This window comes from Theropithecus gelada, chromosome 1 (assembly GCF_003255815.1).
Source record: "Theropithecus gelada isolate Dixy chromosome 1, Tgel_1.0, whole genome shotgun sequence".
NCBI classification, from domain to species: Eukaryota; Metazoa; Chordata; class Mammalia; order Primates; family Cercopithecidae; genus Theropithecus; species Theropithecus gelada.
In genome coordinates, this window is record NC_037668.1 from 175,752,619 (window position 1) to 175,769,224 (window position 16,606).

The 16,606-nt window shown below is 35.0% G+C and overlaps 1 protein-coding gene across 2 annotated transcripts in view; it reads left to right on the forward strand.

Moving 5' to 3' along the window:
- Positions 1-16,606, forward strand: part of BRINP3 (BMP/retinoic acid inducible neural specific 3) — a 391,129-nt gene that overhangs the window by 211,922 nt on the left and 162,601 nt on the right. The window lies entirely within an intron of this gene.

Here is a 16,606-nt window from a genome sequence, read left to right on the forward strand (position 1 = left end):
AACAATTATTTTATAAAAATATATTTACAATTTTCTTGCTTTCAGTTATGTAATATATTTAAGATGAATTTGTATGTATTTCAATATAATTTTTTACTTGCTAAGTAGGTTGAGATTTTTCATGGTTACATGTAATTAAAGTATATTTGAATTGTATGAATTTATCTTGGGGTACACAGACTCCCTATACATGGATACAAATTTGTTTTAATAACATCAATTTATTTTATAATTATCTTTAATTTATTTTACCCATCTAAAAATACTATTCTGAGAAGAGAGGCTTTATTGGGCTTAAAGTCGTCCATGGCACAAAATATTTTTAAGAAGTCCTGCTTCATGGAAAATGACCCCTCAATGTTTTTAAGATATATTAAGATGTACAGATGCATGGTTATATGGGTTTTTAGGAGGCAAAATATACAATAATCTAGAATTGGTGGATTAATATTATGTGTTCACTAAAGGCATTTGACTTTGAATACACTAAGGTTGACTTTATCAAAACTGAAAAGAGAGGAGAATAATTTAGTTCTGATTTTCAAAAGAAAAAATAAAATGAATGAGAAAAAGAGATTGAGAAATAGAGAGGAGAAATTGTTGTCTCCTAAACAGTAAGTTTTAGACATATTCTCTGGCAAATTAGCTCAATGTAATTCCATTTGTCAAATGGCCATTGTAAAATTAACAGAGTCAGAACAGTATGATCCTAGTCTAAGTTAGCCATAACAAAATAATATAGAGAGAGCATTTCAGTGTTTCAAATCTAACCTTTCATAGTTAATACAAAAATGAATGATTAAATGTAACATTCTATTACTTTATGAAACTAAAATTAATATGTGTTCATTTTTGTGTCAGTTAGTTGAAAAGTTACTACTTCAACTTAAACCCATAAATGGGTTAAAAATGCTCAGAAGATTGCTCCAAGTATATCTTTTTGTTCAGAATGTACTGGAGAAAATAAAAGGTGATATGGAAATACCTTTAACTTAAGGTTTACACAGACAATACAGCAAAATTCTAATATTACTAGTAGATGGTGTTGGGAAACTTCAGTAGATATAAATCATGCAATATAGTTAGTTGGCTTCTGACTCCAGGACTAATGTTATATTGAGTAACAAGTATATAAATAGTATTTATGCTGTACAGATAAAAATGTAGCCAGCATGAATGCAAATGTTTCAGTTATTTTAAAAGTTTTGGAAGATGATGTTAGAAAAACTTAGCTTGAGGTTGCTGAGGAAAACTAGACTTTTCCAGAAATCAGTTTCAAGGATATAAACAGAAACTTTGGTCAAACTATTTTCTAACGGAAGAAATCATTGTTGTAAATGATTTTATTATATGGCTATTTATTTTTGTTGTTATTGTTTAGCACCAAGTGTGACTGTGAAATTATACAACAGTTTTTGTACTCTAGGTAAGAAATATACAGACATATTACATGTCAAAACATAATGGTTATTTGCATATACTTCTCTTCTCCCACAGGAGAAGTATATGGCACAAAAACCATATGTTTTATTGAGGCATACTATTGTATAGAGGCATTGCATTTAGACTCTGTTAATACAAATGGGAATAATGATGCTTCGTTAAGTCTATAACCTAGCTGTGTGGTGGAAACGAGTCCCAAAGAAGTGACACTTACAGGAAGTTCTCAGGAGAACGAAAGAGTAATCTGGAATTTGGGAGTCAACAGACTCACCTGGACAGGGCCACAGGAAATGCCTATTGTCCATTAACCATGGAAAGAAGTTTCTGTGCACATAATAAAAATGATTTGAAGTATGTGTAGAGTGGCTGGAAATGGGGGGAAAGGGGGCCTTACATTAGTTGGAGGAAACAGCAAACAGTGGGAATGATACAAGGTCTATATCACTGTGAACAGAAGTACCCATCTTGTGCTGTAACTAAGGAAAAAAGGAAATGAGATAAGCACCAGCTGGTGACAACATAGCCATGAATACAGGCATAGAAATTCATAGAGAGTGCAAGCGTGAGGTGGCGAGGTAGTGGGGAATGGGAAAGAAAGGAGAACAATTACACCTTTCAGAATTTAATTTAGACCTAAAGGATATTTCCTTCTGAGGCAGCTGTAATTTTAAGTAGCTGATGATTTTGCATGCCACGGTTAGCTGCAGTCAGGGTTATTATGAAAGTTCCAGGGAAAGGCATTGTGCTTGTGTACTGTGTTCAAGCAAGACTGGAGCCAGAAACCCATGACCATGTGCACTGCAGGAAGTCGACCCTTCTGAGTTACATGAACACTGATGTGTCTGTGCAGTTTTGTGTGGAGATTATCTTTTATTTTTATTACTTATCAAATGTGTCCCTGCACAGGTAAAAGGTGTCTCTCTTCATTTACAAGTTTGACTAAGATTGCAAGTGCTTAGAAGTAAGTATGAGGACTTTGGTAGGCTGGATCCAAGGGTATTCAACTACTGAAATCTTTTCTTATTGAATAAACAATTTGATGTAAAGTACTCTTGTAGTCTATGAAACCAAGATCTCAATTCCTTTCCTAAATCCCTAAAGGTTCAGTGCATTGCTTGTGTGCTTTAAATTGTCAAACTAAGGATAACAAGATTCACAATTTCTTTGATTTAGTAATGTAAGTTGTGTTTTAAGTGACGTATAGTAGGTATTTAATTTCTAGAGCAAATGTTGAATGAAGTTGTTCTGTGATTTACAGAATTTATGAGACAGAAAATTGCTAAAAAATAAAGTAAATAGAGTTGTTATCAGGTAACAGCAAAAATATAATTAGATCTGCAAAATCATGCCAGCTTTTATCATGCTAATTCTTACAAATCACAAGAGTTAAACAATTTAACTATGAGCCAGTTTCTAGAAAGTGGAATAAAGCAATTTGTTTGTTTTGTCTTCTATAATTATGAATATAAATGTAGACTATAATTTGTTAATTAATCTCTAAATAAAAAAACTGACACAAACACCCATAGTTTAATTAGTTGCCATACTCTTGCAATTAATAGCATTTATATCAAATATTATCTCACAGTATTATTTGTAGTCCAATAAAATGTGAAGTGTAATGTCTAGAGTTGGTCATTATTTTCTGAAGATCCAATTCAATTGACTTAAGTTATTCAAAAAATATACTAACATATTTTTATTTTTAAATAGTCTAATAAATTTTAATGCTATATAATTTGTGGTGATGAGAAAAACACAATACATTATATACTTTGAAAGGATATTTAATCTGTCACCTGATGTATTATGTCATATATATTTTCAAAGAGAATTTTCTTATTTATATTTTAGAAATAATGCACTGAGTAAAATTAAGTTTTTATAATAGGACACTACTAAAATATTTTTAAGTAATTATTTTCAGAAAATAATTACTGATATGTTCCTGTATTTCTAGTATTCTTCAAATATAGAAAAGACAATCAGATAACTTTCAATATTATAGTGTTTTGAAAGTTTTGAGCAGCAAACCTAGGAATAAGCAGAAACAATATATTACAATTAGCTTGAAGGTCAACATTTCAGCTTTAAAAAACCCATCTTGAAATGATTTTTTAGTGCTGCATAGTTAACGTAAGAGTGTTGCAGGTGATATTGAAAAGAGGCACTATAGCTAACTCTAAATTTACACTTCTGAAATTATAAAATACATTACATTAAATTTTTTAAAGCTATTTATAAAATTAAGCCCAACAATACTTTTCCAAGAAGCAGTTTTGATAAGTAAATTATTCGTTATTTGGGGGTAAAATCAGTAAAATGATAATATATTTATTTTTAATTTTGCTCCTATATATATATATATATATATATACACACACACACACGTATGTAAAACTTACTTTAAGAATGCCCAAGAAAATATGCATGTGAACCATTGATAATAATGGCACATTTTATATTTTGCATTTATAGGAAAGATCCATATTTGGTATTCTTTTTGCTTGTGTATATTTAAGGTGTACAACATAGTGTTTTAATGTACTTAAACATAGTGAAATGGTTACTACAGCTAGGCAAATTACCATACCAAACATCTTTTCATCTTGCACACTCTTTTTTCTTTGTGTTGAGGGCAACTAGAATGTATTCTCTTTGCAAATTTCCACTAGGCAATATAACATTTTTAACTATAATCTTCATGTCATACATTGGATCTCAACATTTATTCATCCTATATAACTGCAACTTTGCACTCACTGACCTAATATCTTCTCATGATCTCCCTCTACCACCTCTCCCATACTGGTAACCAGTCTCTTTTTGTTTTATTTTCTTTCTTTCTTTCTTTTCTTTTTTTCCTTTATTTTTTTTATTTTTATTTTTTTTTGATCTGGCATGCAGTGGCACGATCTCAGCTCATTGCAACCTCTGCTTCCCACAGCTCAAGCAATTCTCCTGTCTCAGTCTCCCAAGTAGCTGGGACTACAGGTGCCTGCCACCACCCCTGGCTAATTTTTGTGTTGTAAATAGAGACGGGGTTTCACCATATTGGTCAGGCTGCTCTTGAACTCCTGACCTCAAGTGTTCCACCTGCCTCAGGCTCCCAAAGTGCTGGGATTGCAGGCGTGAGCCACCGTTCCTGGCCTTCTTTGAGACTTTCTATTAGATAATGTTATCTGCAAACAGAGATAATTGTACCTCTCTGTCCAGTCTGTATTGTACTTTATTTATTTATTTATTTATTTATTTATTTATTTATTTATTGTCTAATTGTCCTGGTGGTGAGAGTAGAAACTCTTCCTTTGTCCTGCTCTTAGGAAGAAAGTATTCCTTCTATCACTATTAGCTAGGATGGGTTTTTCATCTATGCTCTTTATTATATGGAGGAAATTATATTCAGTTCATAGCTTGGTGAGTGTTTTTTACATGAAAGTGTGTTGATTTTGTCAAATGCTTTTTTTTTGTATCTATTAAGCATGTAATTTTTATTTTTAATTCTATTTACATCATTTATTATATTAATAGATTTTAGGATATTGCATAAACTTTGCATTCTTTGAGCTAAATCCCATCTGGTCAATGTGTATATTTATTTTATATGTGACTAGATCCAGTTTGCCAGTATTTTGCTGAGGATTGTTATGCCTATATTCAAAGTGGATATTGGACTATATTTTCCTGAGATACATCTGTCTGGTTTTGGTAGGGGGTAATACTGGCCTCATAAAAGCAAATGGGAAATATTCCTTCCACTTCTATTTTGTGGAAGAGTTTGTGAAGAATTGGTATTAATTCTTCCTTGAATTTTTGGTTAAATTTAACAGTGAAGCCAACTAGATGTGGGCTTTTCTTTGTAGGTAGATTTTGGTTATTAGTTCAATTTATTCACTTGTTATAGGTTTATTCATATCGTGTTTTTCTTCTTGAGTTCAGTGTCAAGAACTTAAGGGGCTCAAGAGATGCTCCAACCTTGGCCTCCCAAAGTGCTGAGGTTACAGGCTTGAACCATCATGGCTAGCTCTTGTTCAGTGTTATCTTACAGCTACATGGTTCCTCCAAATATCTATCACTCTCCTCACCAACTCTATCCAAGCTTGGCCCTTCTAACTCTGAGCAATGACCTTCATATTCTATGTCATAAAGGAAATCGAGGTCATCAGTTAAGAAAGTCTCTGTCTTTCGAGAAATGTTTCCATTTCATTGAAATTATACAGTTTGTTGGCATGGAATTGTTCATACTATTTATTTAATATTCTTAGTGTTTCTGTAAGGTCAGTAGTAATAGCCCTTATTTATTCTTGATTCTTAGTTATTTCTAGTGTCGTTATTTTAAGTTACATGGGTTTTCTCTTTTTATCATGATCAACCTAAGTTAACATTTTTTTTTCAACTTTGTTGATCTTTTCGAAGAAAGAGCTTTTAGTTTCATTGATTTTTCTCTATTTTTCAAGTAAGCTAATATTTGAAAAGCTCTTAAAACAATAACTAGCTCAGTATTTGGGTGGGAGTGTCCTGTTTTTCTGGGCATGGTCTTAGCAAATGGCACAACAAGAGATTATATACGGCGCCTGGCTTGGTAGGACCCACGCCCAGGGAGCCTTGCTCACTGCTAGCGCAGCAGACTGACAGAAGGAGGGGCATCCACCATTGCTGAGGCTTGAGTAGGTAAACAAAGAAGTCTAGGAAGCTCGAACTGGGCAGAGCCCACCGCAGCTCAGCAAGCCCTGCTGCCTCTGTGGGATCCACCTCTGGGGGCAGTACATAGAAGAACAAAAGGCAGCAGAAACTTCTCCAGAGTTAAACGTCCCTGTCTGACAGCTCTGAAGAGAGCAGTGGTTCTCCCAGCATGGTGTTTGAGCTTGGAGAACAGACAGATTGCCTCAGACACCTCCCAGTAGGGGCCAACTGACACCTCATACAGGCAAGTGCCCCTCTGGGATGAAGCTTCCAGAGGAAAGATCAGGCAGCAATATTTGTTGTTCTGCAGCCTCCTCTGGTGATACCCAGACAAACAGGGTCTGCAATGGACCTCTAGCAAGCCCCAGCAGACCTGCAACTGAGGGACCTGACTGTTAGAAGGAAAACTAACAAACAGAAAGGAATAACATCAACATCAACATCAACAAAAAGGACATCCACACAAAAACACCATCTCTAGGTCACCATCATCAAAGACCAAAGGTAGATAAAACCACAAAGATGGGGAGAAACCAGAGCAGAAAAGCTGAAAATTCTAAAAACCAGAGCGCCTCTTCTTCTCCAAAGGATGGCAGCTCTTCGCAGAAACGGAACAAAGCCTGACGAAGATTGACTTTGACAAGCGGACAAAAGTAGGCTTCGGAAGGTCGATAATAACAAACTTATACGAGCTAAAGGAGGATGTTCGAACCCATCACAAGGAAGCTAAAAACCTTGAAAAAAGATTAGACGAATGGCTAGCTAGAATTAACAGTGTAGAGAAGACCTTAAATGACCAGATGGAGCTGAAAATCATGGCACGAGAACTACGTGATGCATGCACAAGCTTAGCTAATTAGACCAAGTGGAAGAAAGGGTGTCAGTGATTGAAGATCAATTTAATGAAATAAAGCGAGAAGAGAAGTTTAGAGAAAAAAGAGTTAAAAGAAATGAACAAAGCCTCCAAGAAATATGGGACTATGTGACAAGGCCAAATCTGCATTTGATTGGTGTACCTGAAAGTGACAGAGACAATGGAACCAAGTTGGAAAACACTCTTCAGGATATTACCCAGGAGAACTTCCCCAACCTAGCAAGTCAGGCCAACATTCAAATTCAGGAAATACAGAGAACACCACAAAGATACTCCTAAAGAAGAACAACCCCAAGACACATAATTGTCAGATTCACCAAGGTTGAAATGAAGAAAAAAATATTAAGGGCAGCCAGAGAGAAAGATTGGGTTATCCACAAAAGGAAGCCCATCAGACTAACAGCAGATCTCTCTGCGGAAACTCTACAAGCCAGAAGATAGTGAGAGCCAATATTCAACATTCTTAAAGAAAATAATTTTCAACCCAAAATTTAATATACAGTTCAAACTAAACTTCGTAAGTGAAGGAGAAATAAAATCATTTACAGACAAGCAAATGGTGAGAGATTTTGTCACCACTAGGCCTGCCTTACAAGAGCTCCTGAAGGAAGCACTGCACATGGAAAGGAACAACTGGTAGCAGCCACTGCAAAAACATGCCAAATTATAAAGATCGTCAACACTAGGAAGAAACTGCATCAACTAATGGGCAAAATAACCAGCTAACATCATAATGAAAGGATCAAATTCACACATAACAATATTAACCTTAAATGTAAATAGGTTAAATGCCCCAATTAAAAGACACAGACTGGCAAATTGGATAAAGAGTGAAGACCCATCAGTGTGCTGTATTTAGGAGACCCATCTCATATGCAGAGACACACATAGGTTCAAAATAAAGGGATGGAAGAAGCTCTACCACGCAAATGGGAAGAAAAAAATATAAAAAGCAAGGGTTGCAATCCTAGTCTCTGGTAAAACAGACTTTAAACCAACAAATATCAAAAGAGACAAAGAATGGCATTACATAATGGTAAAGGGATCAATTCAACAAGAAGAACTGACTATCCTAAATATATACGCACCCAATACGGGAGCACCCAGATTCATAAGGCAAGTCCTTAGAGACTTACAAAGAGATTTAGATTCCCATACAATAATAATGGGAGACTTTAACACCCCACTGTCAATATCAGACAGATCAACGAGACAAAAGGTTAATAAGGATATCTGGGACTTGAACTCAGCTCTACATCAAGCAGACTCAAGAGACATCTACAGAACTCTCCACCCCAAATTAACAGAATATACGTTCTTCTCAACACCACATCACACTTATTCCAAAATTGATCACGTAGTTGGAAGTAAAGCACTCCTCAGCAAGTGTAAAATAACAGAAATCACAACAAAGTGTCTCTCAGACTACAGTGTAATCAAATTAGAACTCAGGATTAAGAAACTCACTCAAAACCACACAACTACATGGAAACTGAACAACCTGCTCCTTAATGACTACTTGGTAAATAATGAAATTAAGGTAGAAATAAAGATGTTCTTTGAAACCAATGAGAACAAAGACACAATGTACCAGAAACTCTGGGACACATTTAAAGCAGCGCATAGTGGGAAATATATAGCACTGAATGCCCACAAGAGAAAGCAGGTAAGATCTAAAATCAACACCCTAACATCACAATCAAAAGAACTAGAGAAGCAAGAACAGCCACATTCAAAAGCTAGCGGAAGGCAAGAAGTAACTAAGATCAGAGCAGAACTGAAGGAGATAGAGACACAAAAATATCCTTCAAAAAATCAATGAATCCACAGGCTGGTTTTCTGAAAAGATCAACAAAGTTGAAAGACCACTAGCAAGACTAATAAAAAAGAAAAGAGAGAATAATCCAAATAGATGAAATAAAAAAAAAAAAAAAGATAAAAGGGATACCACTGATCCCACAGAAGCACAAACTACCATCTGAGAATACTATAAACACCTCTACGCAAATAAACTAGACAATCTAGAAGGAATGGATAAATTCCTGGACACATACACCCTCCCAAGACTAAACCAGGAAGAAGTTGAATCCCTGAATAGAACAATAACAGGCTCTGAAATCGAGGCAATAATTAATAGCCTACCAATCAAAAAATGTCCAGGACCACACAGATTCACAGCCAAATTCTACCAGGGGTACATGGAGGTACTGGTACCATTCCTTCTGAAACTATTCCAATCAATAGAAAAAGAGGGAATCCTCCCTAACTCATTTTATGAGGCCAGCATCATCCTGATACCAAAGCCTGGCAGAGACACAACAAAACAAGAGAATTTTAGACCAGCATGCTGATGAACGTCTATGTGAAAATCTTCAATAAAATACTGGCAAACCAAATCCAGTAGCACATCAAAAAGCTTATTCACCACAATCAAGTCAGCTTCATCCCTGGGATGCAAGGCTGCTTCAACATACACAAATCAATAAGTGTAATCCATCACATAAACAGAACCAATGAAAAGAATCACATGATTATCTCAATAGATACAGAAAGGCCTTTGACAAAATTCAGCAGCCCTTCATGCTAAAAACTCTCAATAAACTAGGCACTGATTGAATATATCTCAAAATAATAAGTTATTTATAACACACTCACAGCCAATATCATATTGAATGGTCTAGAACTGGAAGCATTCCTTTGGAAACTGGCACAAGACAGAGATGCCCTCTCTCGCTGCTGCTATTCAACATAGTGTTGGAAGTTCTGACCATGGCAGCAAGGCAAGAGGAAGAAATAAATGGTATTCAATTAGGAAAATAGGACGTCACATTATCCCTGTTTGCAGATAACATGATTGTATATTTAGAAAACCCAGTTATCTCAGCCGAAAATCTCCTTAATCTGATAAGCAACTTCAGCAAAGTCTCAGGATACAAAATGAATGTGCAAAAACCACAAGCATTCCTACACTCCAATAACAGAGAGGCAAATCATGAGTGAACTCCTATTCACAATTGCTACTCAGAGAATAAAATACCTAGGAATCCAACTTTCAAGGAATGTGAAGGACCTCTTCAAGGAGAACTACAAACCACTGCTCAAAAAAATAAAAGAGGACACAAACCAGTGGAAGAACATACCATGCTCATGCATAGGAAGAATCAATATCGTGAAAATGGCCATACTGCCCAAGGTAATTTATAGATTCAATGCCATCCCCATCAAGCTACCAATGACTTTCTTCACAGAATTGTAAAAATCTACTTTAAAGTTCACATGGAGCTAAAAGAGAGCCTGCATTGCCAAGACAATCCTACACAAAAAGAACAAAGCTGGAGGAATCACGCTGCCTGACTTCAAACTATATTACAAGGCTACAGTAACCAAAACAGCATGGTACTGCTAACAAAACAGATATATAGACCAATGGAACAGAACAGATGCCTCAGAAATAACACCACACATCTACAACCATCTGATCTTTGATAAACCTGAGAGAAACAAGAAATGGGGAAAGGATTCCCTATTTAATAAATGGTGCTGGGAAAACTGGCTAGCCATATGTAGAAAGCTGAAACTGGATCCCTTCCTTACGCCTTATACCAAAATTAATTCAAGATGGTTTAGAGACTTAAATGTTAGACCTAAAACCATAAAAACCATAGAAGAAATTCTAGGCAATACCATTCAGGACATAGGCATTGGCAAGGACTTCATTACTAAAACACCAAAAGCAACGGCAACAAAAGCCAAAAATGACCAATGGGATCTAATTAAAGTAGAGAGCTTCTGCACAGCAAAAGAAACTACCATCAGAGTGAATAGGCAACCTACAGAATGGGAGAAAATTTTTGCAATATACCCATCTGACAAAGGGCTAATGTCCGGAATCTACAAAGACCTTAAACAAATTTACAAGAAAAAAACAAACAATCCCATCAAAAAGTGGGACAAGTTTACGAACAGACACTTCTCAAAAGAAGACATTTATGTGGCCAACAGACACATGGAAAAATGCTCATCATCACTGGTTGTCAGAGAAATGCAAATCAAAACCACAATGAGATACCATCTCACACCAGTTAGAATGGTGATCATTAAAAAGTCAGGAAATAACAGGTGCTGGAGAGGATGTAGAGAAATAGGAACGCTTTTACACTGTTGGTGGGAGTGTAAACTATTTCAACCATTGTGGAAGACAGTGTGGGGATTCCTCAAGGATCTAGAACGAGAAATACCATTTGACCCAGCGATCCCATTACTGGGTATATGCCCAAGGGGTCATAAATCATGCTATTTGAAAGACATATCCACACGTATGTTTATTGTGGCACTATTCACAATAGCCAAGACTTGGAACCAACCCAAATGTCCATCAACGATAGACTGGATTAAGAAAATGTGGCACATATACACCATGGAATACTATGCAGCTGTAAAAATATATGAGTTAATGTCCTTTGCAGGGACATGGATACAGCTGCAAACCATCATTCTGAGCAAAGTATCACAAAGACAGAAAACCAGACACTACGTGTTCTCGCTCATATGTGGGAATTGAACAATGAGAACACTTGGACACAGCGCGGGGAACATCACACCCTGGGGCCTCTCGTGGGGTGGGGTCATGGGGGAGGGATAGCATTAGGAGGAATACCTAATGTAAATGACGAGTTAATGGGTGCAGCAAACCAACATGGCACATGTATACCTAAGTAATAAACCTGCACGTTGTGCACATGTACCCTAGAACTTAAAGTTTAATAATAACAATTTAAAAAAACTAGCATCTTTAAGTGCTAAAAGTCATAAGCTTTATTATGCATCATAATGTTAATGAGCACTTATTTTATTACAGAAGTAGTTCATTATCTCATCTCTCCAATCAGAGCTCAGTATAAGATAGGAGCTCAATAAATGCTAATTGAAATTAAATGAACCTAACTCAGCATGAGCAGAATCGATGATGTTGTGGCAATCAGAAACTGAAGCAATCCCAGTGTTTCAGATTGCTAAAATTAGGTAAGTGGTAACAACTTTAGCATGGATACTGAAACAGCTTTGAAAAGTTTCACAGGAATCCCCAATAGGACTTAAGCTTTCTACATCCTCATATTTCTTCTTCTTCAGTGTAGTGGAGTAACAGCTCTTTTAGTAAGCAGAAAGAAAACTCAGTACTCTCTTTTGTAAACACCTTATTTTTAACAACACACAGTTGCTATCTATTTTCATAATAATTCTGTATATTCTACATCATGGTCTCCAAAGCATCAAGATCACAGCACAACTAAACTAGGAAATCCCATCAGTGTAACCAATAGGTAAAACTCTTTGGCAGAATCTCTCTCATTTTGAAATGCTCGCAGCACTGAGCATGGAACACAGCAGCGTTGTACACACTGACACTCAACAAATATTTGTTAAATGCATTTTGGTGAATTTGTGAAATATCAGCTGCCAGTAATAAAGGTGCCTACAAGGAAAAAAAAATCTTTATAAACTATATACAGAGTGACTTTTTATTAAATCTGTGTTACAGTGTATATGACAAACCTTCAGTAGAGAGACTTGTGTTCTCTCATCTATTGAATGAATAAGAACTCAATGTTTTAAAAATCATCTTTTTATTAATCATCATCTTTTTATTAATCAGTGTGTGAATAAAGAGAAAAACTGGATTAGTTTGCCTACATTTGATCAGATCTCTGGTAAATAAAGAAACTATTTGTTGGTTTTGAAATGTATGAGCATGGTTTATGAGCCATCTCTTTTTATGTTATTGTTGTTATTATTAAAGAGTACTGTTAAATATCATATTAAGTGAAATGAAAAAATACCTTTGCATTCTAACCCTCCCATATTGTTCTGAAATTGATTTATCTACCTGGCAGTAGATATTACACAGTCATTATTAGACATAAATGCTTTTCCTCAATTTCTTTTATCGCATTCCTAGGAAGAGAGTTAAATGTTTGACAGAAGTATCTCCTTATTTCCCATTTCTGTACACAATTTGTACAAACCCCTTGGTTCAGCATGGCATATGATATCAGAAATAGGCCAAAGACAAGAGAAATGAAGAGTTCTAATTCTGAAGTGACATGGCCCTAGGTTGGTGTCTCAATCTCACTACGTATTGATTGTGTGATTTTGCTCAATTAACTGTCATCTCTATGTATTAGTTTAATAATCTGTAAAAGAAAGATAATAATAGCACTTACATCATAAGGTTGTCAGGAAAATATGGAGAGTTAATATTTTTACGGTGCTTAGAACAGTACCTGGCACATATTAAGTGCTTTATAAAAGTTATTTTTAAAAATTATACTCATAGTTATAAGTACAAGTTCAAGCAAATACATAGGACTCAGGAATAAGCTCTAACACAGAAAAATAACTTGGTCAGAGAGTAGAAATTTCAAAATTCTTTTACTTTTTCCAAAAGAAACCAATTGCTAAAAAGGGAACCCAGTTAAGGGTGTTTTACTTTTTAAAATTGTATTATTATTATTATTATTATTATTATTATTTATAGAGATGGGGTCTCACTATGTTTTCCAGCCCGGTCTCGAACTCCTGGCCTCAAGAGATCCTCCCATCTTGACTTCCCAATTTGTTGGTATTACGGGCACGAGCCACTATGCCAAGTTAAGGGCATATTCCTTATTAAAACCACACTACAATACAAGAACCCTGTATTAAAATTTATGAAAATGTACTGAACCTGACATTCAGGCTAAGTTTTCTGGTGAATATATGTATTTCCACCCATAATCACTGGAGAGTGGTTGGAAAAGTGATTGGTAGGACATTCTAAGGTTCTGCTTCCCATATGTCAAAGAATGAAATGAATTCAGGAATCCAAACATTTGACAACTCTCTTTATTTGAGTGGTCACTTAAAATTTTGCCAAGATTATTGTCAAAAATTATTGGTACTAGTATTAGGTCTAGGTGTTCTTGACTTCCCTTTTGTCTGCTTAACAAAGGTTTATTTTTCATGACTAAATGAGATAAAAGAAAGTTTGATTTCCCTATCCACAAATGATATAAATTTTTAATTTCATCACTTGGGAAAGTGATGAAAATCCTAGGAAAGGCCATCTTCAAAATACATCTTTTATTGATTTTAATATTTCTAGATTTACAGAAAAAGTATATGGTACGATGTATGGTATGAGGGAATGGATGTCCTAAATACAATTTTCTGTCAATTTAGCATGACATAGGGACGGCATCGTGATAGCAATTTTAACATTCGTGTTAGTAGTATCTTAGAAGGAAATGGCTAGTTATGTCACGATTTTAAAAATTTCCAGTGTGGTTGAAAACACACAGGTTTATTTTGCACTCATGTTACATATCTGTTGCAAACTAACTGTGGCTATGTACAGTTACACTAAAAGCCAGCTAACAGAGGACCACTTCTTGAGTCCTTTCTAGCAAAGGGAAAAGTGGAAAATTCACACGCAGATGATGTTTTTTAAAGCTTATGTTTAAGAGTGGCATTTGTTACTTCAGCTTGTTTTCATGCCAGTGGTCAAAGTAAGTCATATGGTCAATCCTGCGGTTAGAAGATGAGACAGTGACATAATAAGGGCTGCCCTGAGCCCAGACAATTGTCTAGAACTTGGACCAACAAGCATTTTTGGAGGGTGGATTATCTTATCCCTGACAGCATTTAAAATTGCCAATCCATGCTAATAATGGAAAGCAGTCTAGTTTTATTTTTATGAATATTATCTAAAAATTATCTGCACACAGTACACTCTTTTATTACCTACATATCAGATAGCTGGATTTCACTACCCTGATTTTGATACTCATTGGAGAGAAGATCTATTCTTTCCCTAGAGGAAGTTGTCCCATATTTGGAAAATGGGCATCAGAAAATGTTTTGACCACCAATACAACTTATCACAATGGCTTAAATGGAAATATAAACTGTAGCAATAGAAGCATAGATATTAGTGATGGTCTAGGGAATAGAGGCAAAACACATTAGAGGCCTCTGAAAGAAGAGACTTCATTCTCTGGGTCAGAGAATGTTTTCTTACATGCTAATAAATAATTTTGCATGTGATGCAATTTTTATTAATGAAGTATTGACATATAAGAAATTTCATCAAAGAAGAACGTATGTTTTGTCTATTTTATATTTTATCAAGCATCAACTCTAAACTGACCAAAACTAAGTTATTTTCTACCATAATCAGTAACTGAAAATGTTTCCTTCAGTTTATCACATTTATATCAAATTATAAATGGTTACAAATAACTCTTTGTATGCCATTTTTCCTTTTATTCTCTGTATCTAATCAGTGAATGGGTTTTGTAGATTTCTCTGGTTTCCATTCCTTCCCTTCTATTCCTAATAGGAACTAGTTCGGGCACTACACATTGTATAACTTCTGGTTTTGTTTATTATCATGCAAATGCAGCTTTCATACTCTTCCAAGCTAAATTCGTACAATACTATCTTAAACCATACCTCAGAGCCGCTCAATTCTTGGAGAGTCTCTTATTTCCTTTTACATATAATAATCTCTATAAATGAATGATGCAATACCCCGACCCCATCCTATTCAACCATTTCATCACTGACTTGAGTAATGACATAAAGGACAGGCTTATCAAATTGGTGGTAACTGGAAAGGAAGTGAATAGAGATCCAACACTACCACAGTAAGCTGGAGTAAAAATGAGTTTAAAAATATGACATGCCATTGACAAATATCAGCTTAAAAAAGACATCATATTTTCCCCCTTAACATTCTAAACATTTAATATATTATCTCTCCATCTTAAATTTGAACACTTTTTGCTCAGGCAATTTAATAAAACTTAGCTAGGCTTAAGAAATAATTTGTGATGTGATACGTAATTCCAAATTTATTTTATGTCACTTCATAATGGATATTTTACCCATTATACTGCTTAAGAGGAGTTCAAGCTTTAAGTGATCAAAACTCACTTGAGGATGTGTTTAGCATAGAATTTCTATTTTAGCTTCTGCTTTTCCCTCTAGGTGGATTGTAAAAGGTTGAGGTTAAATTACTTTTACATTTCAAAGTGCATTAACTTCATGACATTTCTGCCCTGAAATGCTACACTAATTTGATATTTGTCCTATATCCATTTTCCATCTAATTTAGACAGAAATCTGAGTTGACCTTAATTGTATTTTCTTTCCTTTTAAACTACTACCTTCTATTAGCAATTTTTGGACTGGTAAATGGAAATTTTGTCATCTTAAAAATTATTTTTTCCTTTTAAATTTAGAGGTTTTGATGAGAAATTTAATAATCCTGTCGACTATAAAATATATAGCATTAGTCTTTTGTGACTTGCATCAGTAGAGAAGGTTGGGGCCTGCTGTAGCTAGGTGCATGAAAAATGTACTCTCACCTTCACATAACTCAAAATGGCTTACACAATTCAGTTCAAACTCTCAAAGAAGTTCACCTTTGGTGTAAGTTAAAGTTTGAAAACCAAATAGAATACTGTCCATTGAAAATGATGACCTAAAAGAAAGCTGGAAATTATAAAATTATCATATTTTTACATAATACATTACTACTTTTGCTTAAGTTAACACATTTTATTT